The sequence below is a fragment of the Equus asinus genome, chromosome 8 (assembly GCF_041296235.1).
Source record: "Equus asinus isolate D_3611 breed Donkey chromosome 8, EquAss-T2T_v2, whole genome shotgun sequence".
In the NCBI taxonomy this organism is placed as follows: Eukaryota; Metazoa; Chordata; class Mammalia; order Perissodactyla; family Equidae; genus Equus; species Equus asinus.
Genome location: NC_091797.1, coordinates 58471698 through 58485577, shown reverse-complemented (window position 1 = coordinate 58485577; position 13880 = coordinate 58471698). Strand labels below are relative to the sequence as shown.

General features: G+C 38.1%; 1 non-coding gene across 2 annotated transcripts in view; it reads right to left on the bottom strand.

Annotated features, from left to right (window-relative positions):
* The window catches only part of LOC106833242 (uncharacterized), a 68780-nt gene that overhangs the window by 13774 nt on the left and 41126 nt on the right, over positions 1-13880 (bottom strand). The window contains exons 7-8 of one of the 2 annotated variants that reach the window (XR_011505216.1): positions 13188-13292; positions 3659-3762 (exon numbers count right to left, since the gene is read on the bottom strand). This is a non-coding gene — a transcript (uncharacterized protein). The remainder of the gene's footprint in view (positions 1-3658; positions 3763-13187; positions 13293-13880) is intronic. The other variant, XR_011505217.1, reaches the window with a different exon arrangement.

Here is a 13880-nt window from a genome sequence, read left to right as displayed (position 1 = left end):
TAAATATGAAGTGAATCGGAAGTGCTCCCTTCCGCACTAATTGCCATTTTATAGCCTGATTTCTGGAAAACCTTACCTGTAACATGTTCCCCATCCAAAGATAATAAAAAATTCATCTATATTTTCTTCGATATTTGTAGTTTTATCCCCCATGTTTAACTCTTTAGCATTCACACTATCTATAACTTATTTTGTCATATGATTTCAGGTAGGGATCTAAATTTTTACTCTATTGAGGAAAGCCAATTATCCAATACCAACTTTTCCCCATTGATCTAAAAGGCCAATACGATCATGTATTAAGTTCTTATATACTTGTGGGTCTTTTTCTGGACTCTGTTCTGTTCTATTGATCTTTTGGTCTATGCATGTGCCAAAATCATATTTTAAAGATTACTGCAGATCTCTGATATGTGGCAAAACAGAGAGACTCTTATCATTCTTTTTCAGCTTTTTCTTGACTATTTTTGCTCATTCACTGTAAACAAATATTAAAAACAGCTTATCAAATTCCTTGAAAAATCCTATTGGGATTTTGATGGAATTTGCACAGAATTTATATTGATTAATATTGACATCGAGCTGTCAATATGTCTATTTATTCAGGTCCTCTTGTATGACCTTCACTAATACAGTACATATACTACTACTAATAATAATAATTAGTAATAATACTAATACATAAGTTTTTATGTACATCTTGCACACCATGTTACGTTCATTGTCATATATTTTATAGAATTCTTTGTGCCTATTGGGAATGGGATTTTTAAAGTATTTTGCTATTGATAGTGTAAAGGAAAACAATTGATTTTGATTCTGTAGGTGGATTTTACTGAACTTTTTTATTATTTCCAATAGTTTCTCAATGTATTGCATTTTCTGGTACTTGTCTATTAATAACAGTTTTGCCTTTTCCTTCTCAGTATTTACTCATCATATTTATTCTTATCTTCTTACATTGGCAGAAATTCTAAATACAATTTTAAATGGTAGCAGTGACAGCAGCTACCCTTGAGTTTTTCCCAACATTAAAGGGCACATTTAACTCTTGTGCATGATGTTGGAGTTTTGATTCAGGTTTCTGGTAGATATTTTTTATTGGATTATGAATAATAAACTGGAAAATAAATATAAATCAAAATATATTAAGATTCTCATTTAAAAAAAATCTCAGTTGCTATCTCTTTTTTTGGTTGCTTGATGGAATTATGGGTGACTTCAGTTTTGAAATTTTTTTCTTTGCACATATTATTTCAAAAGTGAGAGGAAGGGCTGGCCCCATGGCAGAGTGGTTAAGTTCGTGCACTCTGCTGCAGCAGCCCAGGGTTTCACCAGTTTGGATCCTAGGTGCCAACCTAGCACTGCTCATCAGGCCACGCTGAGGTGGCATCCCACACAGTAGAGCCAGAAGGACATATAGCTAGAATATACAACTATGTCCTGGGGGGCTTCAGGGAGAAGAAGAAAAAAGTAAAAAAAGGAAGACTGGCAACAGATGTTAGCTCAGGTGCCAATCTTAAAAAAAAGAAAAGAGGGGCTGGCCCCGTGGCTGAGTGGTTAAGTTTGCGCACTTCGCTGCAGGCAGCCCAGTGTTTCGTTGGTTCGAATCCTGGGCGCGGACAAGGCACTGCTCATCAAATCGAATCCTGGGCGCGGACATGGCACTGCTCATCAAACCACGCTGAGGCAGCATCCCACATGCCACAACTAGAAGGACCCACAATGAACAATATACAACTATGTACCATGGGGCTTCGGGGAGAAAAAGGAAAAGATAAAATCTTAAAAAAAAAAAAAAGAGAGAGAGAGGAAAAGGTCACAACTCCTAATTTTTTTAACAGTTAGAATTTAGTGTAGCAGCCTGTTTCAAGTGGGAAACTGGAGTAGGTATCCCGCTGAACAGATTAGGCAAATAGTTGGAGTTTGGGAAGATTAATGCCTGAACTGGAAAGTTCCTATTGTAACTACTCCCCCTTCTGGCCAGGATGGTTGAGGGATTAAGAGGCCAAGCCACCAGGAAAGACGCTAGAGGTCAACGCTTTCCCAGGTCCACGTTCTGACCTTGACACTAGGACTAGCAGTCATGTCTCTAAGAGGAAGAGGGTATGAAGTGAAGCTGACCATGCTCCCTTTTCCATGAGCAACACCTACAAGCTTTGAACGTGGTGGGAATGCACGGTGCTGTCTAGAAGATTAACCTTGAGGAGTCCTGTTGTGAGCTCAGGAAGCCTGACCTACGTCTCAGGAAGAATCCTGGGGGCTGTATTAGATAAGTGGGCCCAATGATTCAAAAGTAAAGAGTTCTTGAAAAAGGGAGACCAAATTCAGAAACTGATGACCAGCCTCAAGTGTTAACCTTTAGGAGTGATCTCAGGTATGATGTGATCAGAAACAGAGGATGTTAGGAGAAATAGTTGAAAAAGTTAGTGAAAGTTTAGTTAAAATGAATTATTTCAACTTGAGGCCACCAGCTTTACACAAGGCAAAAATGTAGGGTTTTAGGGCCAGCCTGGTGGCGTAGCAGTTAAGTTCGCGCACTCGCTTCAGCTGCCCGGGCTTCACTGGTTGTGATCCCAGGTGCGGCAGGCATCCCACATATTAAGTAGATGAAGATGGGCACAGATGTTAGCTCAGGGCCAATCTTCCTCAGCAAAAAGAGGAGGATTGGTGGGAGATGTTAGCTCAGGGCTAATCTTCCTCAAAAAAAAAAGTTGGGTTTTAGAGGGCTTTTTTAAAAAGTTTTATTTAATAAAATAAATACTTAGATTCATTTTCTCAGAATTTACTAAGTAGGTTTAATGGGTCATGAAGAGCTAGGAGGAAAAGCACTGGTAACTGCCATGTCTACACATTTAAACTCTGGTACTTGACACCATTGGTGATTTGCTTCCACATACCTCTGAGCAGGTGAGGCATGGTAACTCCATGACTAGCATTCATGTGGTGGGTTTCACAGAGGACCCAAGAGGAAGTATTTGAATTAGACTTTCCAATTGCATCAGAGATGACCCAGTGGAAGAAAAATGGCTTAAAGAGTAACCACAGTGACAACACGAATTCTTTTGGGGTAACAGTTACAAAAAGCAACAGAGGGATTTCACTACATTATAGGCTGGGGAGAAATATTTGAAAATGTAGGAAATCTACTAAAACACTGATGTTGTAGTCATTACCATACATGGAAATTTTCCTTTCTGAATATGTGACCAAGAAACTTTCCTAAGGAATGGTGGGAATCTAGACAAATGTCATTTGAAAAACTTCCATAAATATAAAATAGAGCTAGAGAAATATTGCTGTGTTTTCATAGGATTTTTGAGTAGGAAGATTCCACTCATTTATTTGTGTATTTAACAAATAAACTGTGCCAGGTTAAGGTCATGGGTATATAGCTATGTATTAAGACTGGTAGATCTTTTAGATTCTAGTTGAAGAGATAGGAAAATTACAAAATATACCAACAAACAAGATAATTTTAGATAGAGATAAAGTTCTGTGAAGAAAATAAAACAGGTAGAGGTGATAGAGGTCAAGATGTGGAGGTGGAAGGGCTCCTTTAGATTAGGCTGTCAGCCAGGACCTCTCTGCAAAGGGGACACGTTGAGACCGTGGTTCTGCTATTGACCACAAATTGCAGTTGGATGTTAGGACTTACCTTTGCCAATGTATTCTTTGACTTTGTTAAAAATTCAGCCAGTCAAGGGCTCCTTGAAGAAAAAGCTGGTTCCAGAGCTTGGGCAGAGAAAGTAGAAGATGTGTCTGCAATGTAATGTGGCACCATAAAGTAGGGTAGTGCTCAAAGAATGATGAGAACACATCAAAAGGCACAGAAGTCACCCTGAAGGAGCTCCTACTGGCTAATCTGAGACACTTTGAGCATCAAAATAGATATGATAGTAATAAATTGTAGTCTAATAAATTAAGAGTCCATGGATCTATACATGAATATATACATACATATATGCGTACACAAATGGAGGAGAAGGGAAAGCTTTTACAGTAAAAGGCCAACTAATAAATAAGGAAGGAATGATGGAGTTAGGAAATCATCAATGGTTGCTAAAACTAATGGGTGAAAGTTTGATAGTAAACGAAATATTTACATTGCTTCAAAATATCTCCCTACAGATTACTTATTAACTATAAACATACAATAGTAACTTTACAGTGAAAAAACCTGGAGACGTCACCTAACCAAGTGATCAAAGTTACATCACTAACATTGGGACAAATCAACTCGTGCCTTCTGATAGGAAGCACTGAGAAAGACATAACATTCCTTTAGTGGTATTCCTACCAAAACTGCATAAATTGAATTTGTAGTCATGAGAAAACTTATCAAACAAACCAAAATTGATTAACATTGTACTAAATAATTGGCCTGTATTCTTCAAAGATATGGAAATCCAGAAAGCCTGGGGAATAGTTCTAGAGTAAAGGAGATTGAATAGAAATGAAAATCAATGCAACACATGATTCTGGATTAGATCCTAAACTGGAAGTTTAAAGAAAAGGATAAGAAATAAGATGGGCATTATTGAGACAATAGAAAAAAATTGTATATAGACTATAGATTAGATAATACAATTGTGTCAATGTCAAATTTCCTGATTATATAAAAAAATTTCTTTGTACTTAGGAAGTACCTAAGTGTTTAGTATGTAAGGTGGCATGATGTCTTCAACATACTCTCAAATGTTTCAAAACATGTATCGACACACACACATACACAGAATGGCAAAGAAAATGAGACATAGCTAAACAATTGGTTGATCTGAGTAAATGATATAAGGAAGTTCCTTGTACTATTATTTCAATCTTTCTGTAAGGTTGAAAATATATCAATATGAAAAGTTACCAAAAAACCAATGAACTAACAAACAAACAAAGACACCCAAAATCTCAGCTGATTCAGCTACTTCATCTGGTGGTATGACCAAGTAAGTCATCGTTCCTGAAGGAACTCTGACCTTTGTGACACAGCAGGATGAGGCAGATCTGGGCTCCTATTAACTTGTACCTCTGTACATGGTAGTACCAGAAGCCAGCTTCCAAGCATAATCCTCTCAGCCCTTCAAGTGCAGCAGAAACTCCATTTACCCTTCATCATCAGTGCTATTACTCTAGCCCAAATCATGATCTTTCTTTTTGCCTGTTTTCCCAGCAGCATAAAACATCCAAAATAGCTGGGTGTTTTTCTCAAGAAACAATGAAGTGGAATCTTTTTTATATTTCCAAGTAGAAAAAAAATTTTATCTCACAAGATTCTTAACAGCAATCAACAGAAACTGATTCTGGCTGATTTAAACAGAAAAGGAATTTATTAAAAGGTACTAGCCCTGACTTTTACTTTTGTTAATAACAGACTAGGTGATTCAGACCAACTCTCTTGCTGAAAACAACTAGAGAGCTGGATGAAATATAAAAATGTCCTTTCTAATAGCATCCAAGAGCTAGCAAGATAGTGAGGAATTGCTAAACCAAGATACTAGAGAAATGGAAATCTAGAGATTTCCAATATGGGAAAAACAGCTGAGAGGTGGATCAACTGTCTCACAGGGCTAGGTCTGAAAACTTTTCCTTAAAAGTCCAGATAGTAAACATTTCAGGGTTGCAGGCCATATAGTCTCTGGTTCTCTATCATAACTATTTAACTCTGCAATTATAGTGTAAAAGCAGTCAGAGTAGAGATATTTGCATACTCGTGTTCACAGCAGCACTATTCATAATAGCCAAGAGGCGAAGGCAAACCAAATGTCCATTGGCAGATAAATGGATAAACAAAACACAGCATGGAATATTATTCAGCCTTAAAAAGGAAAGAAATTTTGTCATGTGCTACAACATAGATGAACTTTGAGGACATTATGCTAAGTGAAATAAGCCAGTCACAAAAAGATGAATACTCTGTGATTCCACTTATATGAGTATCTAAAGTAGGCAATTATGAATCATAGAGATAGAAAGTAGAATGGTGCTACCAGGGCTCAGGGGAGGGGAAAAAGATAACTTGTTATTTAATAAGTATAGAGTTTCAAACTTGTAAGATGAAACAGTTCTGGAGATCTATTTCAAAACAACGTGAATACAATTAACACTATTGAACTGTACACTTACAAATGGTTAAGATGGTAAATTTCTTGTTACGTGTCTTTTACCACAATAAAAAAAATGTGTGCAACAATAACAAAAAAGAACATCAATGAGATTGTTAATGTAGCCATCAGGATCTTCTGGTGGAAACAAAGCTTTGAGAATCAACAAAACATTCAAAAAGGTTTTAAAGAAAGCAGTCATAGAAAATACATAAAAAATGAGCATGGCTGTGTTCTAATAAAACTTTATGTGCAAAAACAGGCAGCCAGACTACTAGCCATAGTGTGCTGAACCCTGAGCCAGGGGACAAAATTCAGAGTCCAAAACAGCTGACTGTGGAGGCCTTGAAGTCACTCAAGCTTAATCATGACCTCGTTTGCCCATGTGCAGAGAATAATAATTACATCACAATTGCTGCCTGACTGGCAGCTACTATAAAAGGCCTTTAGTTGTAAGATCCATCCTGACTTCAGAAATATTAAAATGCGAAGCAAAAAGGCGAACTTTAAAATCTATGAAATTCAGCAAATAGAATTCCACGCCCAGAGACACCATAGCTAAGCTGCAGAAAACCAAAACCAAAACAAACTAAAGAATCTTAAAACAAGAACAGGGTGGGAGTATTGGAATTATCTTCAAAACAGCATGAGGTCAACCATCAGCTGACCTCTCAACAGTAACAATGGAAGCCAGGAGACAGTCAGAAGACATTACGACGTGCTAAAAGAAAATAAATGCCAACCAAGAACTTTGTACCCAGCAAAAAATATGCAAGAACAAAGGTAAAATAAGGACATTTCAAAACCACAACACGAGAGAATCAATACCAGCAGAGCCACACTAAAGGAAATTCTAGAATATTCTTCATAAAGAAGGAAAATGATCTCAGACAGAAGCTTGGAGATAATGGAAGGAATGAAAATCAGTAAAAACGGTAAATTGAGCATTGGCTATGTAATAATAATGTCTTATGAGTTTAAAAATGTATACACAACTAAAATATACAGTAAACCATAGCATATTAATTGGGAAGAGGTAAATGGAGTTATAGTGTTCAAAGTTAGGTAGAGTTATAGTATTCTAATGCTAAGTGTTCTATAGCATCATCTGGGCGGAGAGTAAAAGTACCCATTAATGTTGAAATTTTTTTAAAAAATTTTATTTTTTTCCTTTTTCTCCCCAAAGCCCCCCGGTGCATAGTGTATATTCTTTGTTGTGGGTCCTTCTAGTTGTGACATGTGGGACGCTGCCTCAGTGTGGTTTGATGAGCAGTGCCATGTCCGCGTCCAGGATTCGAACCAACAAAACACTGGGCCACCTGCAGTGGAGTGTGCAAACTTAACCACTCGGCCATGGGGCCAGCCCCTCCATTAATGTTAAATTTTGAGAAGTCAAGAATGCATGCTATATTTTATAGGGTAACCATTAGAAGATTAATGTAAGAGTATATAACTTCCAAACTACTGAAGCAAAAAAAAAAAAAGTAGAACAATAAAAATGATTAAGTCAAACAAGAGAAAAGGGAATAAGAAAGAGGTGGGAAAATTAAAAACATAGAGTAAAATGGCAAATTAAATCCAAATATGTTATCATATTAATTGTAATTGAACTAAATGTTCCAGTTAAATTGTCTGATAAGATTTAAAAAAAAACTATACATTGCTCACAATAGTTACATCAGAAATATAAGGATAGAGGCCAGCCCAGCGACATAGTGGTTAAGTTTGCACACTCCACTTCAGTGGCCTGGGGTTTGCAGGTTTGGGTCCTGGGCACAGACCTATACATCACTCATCAAGCCATGCTGTGGTGGCATCCCACATACAAAATAGAGGAAGATTGCCACAGATGTTAGCTCAGGGACAATCTTCCTTGAGCAAAAAAAAGAGGAAGATTGGCAACAGATGTTAGCTCAGGGCCAATCTTCTCCCCCAACCCCTCTCCCTAAAAAAGGAAAGGGATATAAGGATACCATAAGGTTGAAAGTAAAATGATGGAAAAGACATACCATGGAAACACAGAAAGAAAGCTCTCTTTGAGACAAAAAACATTACTAATAATGAGAGTCATTTCATAAAAGGTTTAATTCACCAGGAAGACATAACTGTTCATATGTGTATGTGGCTGATAACATAGCCTCAAAATGTATAAAGCAAAAATTGACAGAATAAGGGAAAATGGCCACATTTACAGTCATAATAGGAGATTTTCACCTATTCTTTTGTTAACTGATAAAAGAAGCAGAAAAAAAAATCAATAAGACTATTTAAGATTTTTTAAAAATACAATTAATAAATTTGACTTATTGTCCATAAAGAGAACACTGTAACCAACAATCTTTGTGTCAAGCACACTTAAAACATTTATAATAATTGACCACATACTAAGCCAGATGGCAAGAATCAACAAATTTCAAAGAACTGGAAATATACAGAGTATATATTTGACCAAAAAGCAATTAAGCAAGAAATGTTTAAACAGTAAATAGATGATCCTCATATGTATAGAAATTGATCAATTCATTTCTAAATAACTCACGAGACAAAGAAGATACCACAATGGAAATTAGAAAATATTTTGATAGTGAAAATAAAACTTGTGGGGGTGTAGCTAGAGTAGTGCCAAGGGGGAAATTTATAGCATTAAATGCATGTATTAGAAAAGATGACAGCTGAAAATTAATGAGCTAAGCATCCCTGTTAAGAAGTTAGAAAATCAACATCAAAATAAACCCAAAGAATGTAGAACAGAAATTACAAAGATAGTAGAAATTAGTAAAATAGAAAACAAACGTACAATGAAGACTGTCGACAAAGCCAAGGCTTAGTTCTTTGTTATTCAGAGATCTCAGACATTATAAGTTCCTTCAGGGATGGAGTGGGAAATAGTTCTCTGTCTCTGAAACTCACACTGAATCTTGGATATAAATAATTCAATTAATATTATTTAAATGGGTGACTTTAGTCTATGAACCAAAGAATAAACTATTAAGCAAAGAGATAAACTTCAAAGGGTGTGTGTAAGTGTATCTAAGCAATTGCAACAGGATATTAAACAGGATCTAGCCTCTTGTCCTGAAATTAGTGACAAGAGCCAGTACAGAGGTGAAAAGGGTGTTAAGTTCCACAGGACCAGGGTCATAGATCTCCACCAGGAATTCTTGAGATGGCAAAACCAGTCTTATTACAATCAACTATGATTCTCTAACCCAGGTGTCAGCAATCTTTTTCTGGGAAGGGCCAGATGGATAGTAAATACTTTCCGCTTTGTGGGTACAGTTTCTGTTGCAACTACTCAACTCTGGCACTGTAGTTCAAAGCAACCATAGACAATATGTGAAAATATGGTTCACAATATGTGAACATATGTGTTTCAATAAAACTTTATTTCAAAACAGGCAATGGCCTGATTTGTCTCTTGGGCTGTAGTTTGTTGACCCTTGCTCTAAACATTCCCCCCTCCCTAATGTCTAAAATTAATGAGGGAGAAAGAGCATCATCATAAATGCGAATCAGCCCAATGGGAATGCTGTGGTTGCCCCCACCCTCTACCCCAGCCAAGTGAGGGGGACCAGAGAATCACTTGACAATGCAGAAGGTGTGCACAAAGGGAAGACTTCCATCTCTTTACCTGGTTAGATCTTTGCCTAAGGAGCGAACTTAATGGCTCTGCCCTTCATCTAGGCAAACAGGAAAAGAACTGGAAAGAGGAGGCAGGGCTGAGAGAGGCACTGAAGCAGAGAGAGGAGCAAGTGTTTGGTATAACAATGACGCATAAGATTCCCTTAGCTCCAGGGGTCACAAAGGAAGGAAATTGGACTTGCTTAGTTTTGCTCTAATTTTATCTACAAGGACTTGCCTCCTGGCCCAAAGAGTACCCAATCAGTTATGGAAAAGTTTGAGTGGTGTCAGACCTCTCAGCTCAGAGAACCTGGGTGATAGGGAGGCTGCCAGGCTCTCCCAAGAATACACACGACACCTCAAAGAGAGAGGGGCTGGTGACCTGCCATGCAGTAGGTAATGTACAGCCAGTTGGAGGTGGAAACAGAAGCAGCCACAGCCAGCAAAGGGCCACAGCAACAGCCAGATTAGTAAGAGACACTCGTCTGTTCTCGAGGAGAGAGAGGGCAGGAATGTCCCAGAGTCAGACGACGTGTCCTCTCCTTCTCCTAACCCACACACTCAGAGTGAGGAAAGCTGAGGGGGAATCAAAGAACAGACCCCCACCTCCCACCACACTCAGCTTCTCTCGACCCAGGAACCTGGTCAGGCAGAGGACAGGAAGCTGTAAACTGGAATGAGATGGGAGCTTTTAAGCAGATGGAATTTTGGTTTTGTTTTCGGTTTTTTGATTTTTGATTGGGGGGGTTGAGAAATAATTTAAATGAAATAACTATGTGTAAGTTTGTGTACAATGTAAGGCCATGCTTTCTGAATAACTTCCCATAGCTCCTGGCAGAGAGTTACCTACCATGACGTCTAAACAGTCTGGGTCAAGTGTCGCAATCAATGGCAGCCTTTTGATGTTAAGGCCCAAAGTCACTGAAGTAAATAATAAACATACTAAAAGCCCTACAACATGATAAGGAGAATTTAGAAATCTGAGTGGGGAGGAGTAATGAAGCCAAGATCAAATGCTGGCTCCCTTCCAAAATCACTAACACAACCTGCTATTAAGGCAAAGCAGATCTGTTGCTTCCTGTGTAGTAAGGAGAGGACCATCTCCACACAGGCTTCATAGTGCCCCCAGGAGAGAAGGACTGATTCGGGCTACTTACTGAGATCTGAAGGGATGGATAACTGAAGTTGACCTGAAAATTATGGAATCTGACATGGAGAAGGAAAGGAAGATCTGAAAGGAAGACCTAAAACAACACATCTGGGGGCCATGACTGCTGTGGGGAAAAGGTTTAGCATTTATATACCCTGGGTTGAGACTGTTTGAAAACCAAATACCAATTTATAGAAACTTCTCACCAATCTAGAGTCTACTTATTTAGCATTTTTGGCTATACATGCCAGAGTCAAGAAATCAGACAGACAGACACGCACAAACACACACACACACACACACACCCCTCTGTGGAGAAAAACATCCCCCCCCTTTATATTCTTCTGTAAACTACTGAAGTCTTCACTCAAAGCTGAATGAGCTAAATGCTAAAGGTGATTGGACTGTTTTTTAAAAAAATCTCGAATAGTTAATGTTCTACCATGCTGAGTTGCAAGGGTTCTCATCCTACAGTAGGTAATATTAAAGCATTGCCTGTGGGATCAGAAAGACTCTCATTTGATTTCTGCTTCCGCCGTTTAGTAGCTGCGTGACCTGGATGTGGAACTTCTCTCACAGCTTTGTCCCCTCACTGTAAAGGAAGGATAATGATACCTCACAGAGAGGTTGTGAGGATTAAACTTTGTAATAAATGTAAAGCCCTTGGTACTGTGACTGGCTCCTAAAAATAACTCAGTGAGTTTGTTTTTGTTACTGACACTGCCATCAATATCATAGAAAGATCAGGAGGCAGAAAAAGGAGATAAAAATGGCTCAAGTGAAAAGGATAGGTAGAGATAAGGACTTCTAATAGTATGATAATATAATATTCCTTATGTGATTCTGGGGGCTCATCAAGAAACACTTGTTTTTAATATAGCTTATTAAAGGCAGATAGAACATACTACTTTGTAGAAAAACTATTAACAATTAAAAGAGAGAGTTGGTCCATAAAGAAATGTGCTTTAATTATCTAGAAAATTCACTAGTGAGTGATATATGAAGATATGTGAATCTACCTGTGAATGCAATCATTTGAAAATGTATGAATATTCAAAATTACTGCTATAGACAAGTAATGTATCATAATGTTAAAACTTAGTCCTTAATCATCCATAACCCACAGTTTACATGAGATTCTGTCTCCTCCAAAATCCACAGCAGATTGTGAGGAGATTCAAAATCTAAAGCTGAATGAATGAGGAAAGTGAGTCACCCCATTCAGTGTTTCATTAGAAGAATCTGCTGAGGGCCTAAATGTGCCAGGTATTATGCTGAGCACTTTAGATAAAAACCGTTAAGACCTGGCCCTACCTAATGGTGCTGTACTCTAACTGGAAAGGACAGAAACCTGGAAGGATCTTCCCACTTAAAGGGCCAGGAGTGATAAACTAGATGGGAAATTGCTAGAATATACCTAGATGGGCATACTGAGGAAGAAGTTAGCCAAAAAGGTGGGGACGACACAGAGAGGTATGTACCTGGACACAATTATGACAAATCAGCTGATTCAACAATAGAAACAGGAAAGGAGACACTGTGTGGCCTTGGTAACTCAGCCTGTATGAGGCTGCATTAACCAAAAGAGACCAGAATAAACACAGAGCAGGAAGTTAGAAGCATCACAAAATAATGCTTTACCACGGAATGGCCTGGAATCAAAACACAGGAGAGCAATAGGCAAACTGGATCTAGAAAAGTGAGTACAACTGATAGAGTGGCCAAATCTAGAGACTTCTGAGAAGTGAAATGTTTTTGAAGTTGATTTTTTTGTTTTTTTAACCCTCAAAGAAAGATTTCGCCCCTCCACCCCCATCCCAAGCTGTCAAAAACAAAAATGAAATTTTGCAGATGTTATCTTTGTGTCATTACTGCTCAAATTATAATCATGGTCACAGTATACTGTACAACATGCAAGCTTAGCAACCAGTGGTCAGAGGGAGGATATGGAAGATCAATCCTTTCCCTACCACAAGCCTGTAATGCAGCCCTAAATGGGAAGATGGTGCATATGTTGCTGAGCACATTATCCACAAAGTTTAGAACGGATCCTTGCCCTTACTGTGTGACGGAGAGCAACTATATCGCAATTCTTTCACCTATAGAAGAAGCTGCATTCCCTTTGGTATACGTAACAACCATCAATCAAGATTTTGATATGTCTGAATGGCTCCCTCCAACCTATTTACGTGCCTCAAAATGTCTACTGCATTCACATAGATAAGAAGGCCACAAATGAGTTTGAAATTGCTGTGGGGCAATTATTGAACTGCTTCCCAAACACTTTGATATCATCAAAGTCTGAGTATATTACTCACAGGGGAATATCCAGACTCCAGACTGTCCCCGCCTGCACGGGAGATCTTCTAGCTTCAGACGTTCAGTGGAGACACTTCATTAAAATCTGTGGTCACAATTTCCCCCTAAAAACAAATAAGCAGATAGTGCAGTATTTGAAAACATTGAATGGGAAAAACATTACTCCTCACTTAGTGTCCACTTTGAGATCTGCCGAAAGGATCAAATATGCTCGTAGACTGTCTTTTGTCCTAAAAACACGTAGAAAGAAGGGTCCCTTGCCAAATCAACTCAAAATCCACTTTGCTTCAGCTTACACTGTCCTTACAAGGGAATTTGTCCATTTTGCTCTTTTTAATAAAATAGCCATTCAGTTACTCCAGTGCTCCGAAGATACCTATGAAATATACCTACAGTCCTGATGAACTTTTCTGGATTTCACTTGATTCCGTGTGTGTGTTTCCCTCCTCATTTCTTATTAATTTTTACTTCTTAACCAAGGTAATATATCATTGTGGTTTTAAAATCAAACATCATTAAAAGGCTTAGTCTAATGAAGAATTGAGGGCCATGCCTCTCCTCACATGCAGTCCCAATTACCAAAGGCAACTATTATCATATTTTCAGCTGTTTCTCCTGTTGTTACCTCAATATAAATAATATGTCTATACTATCATTTCTTGACATATCAGATTTTAACATTAATTATCAAT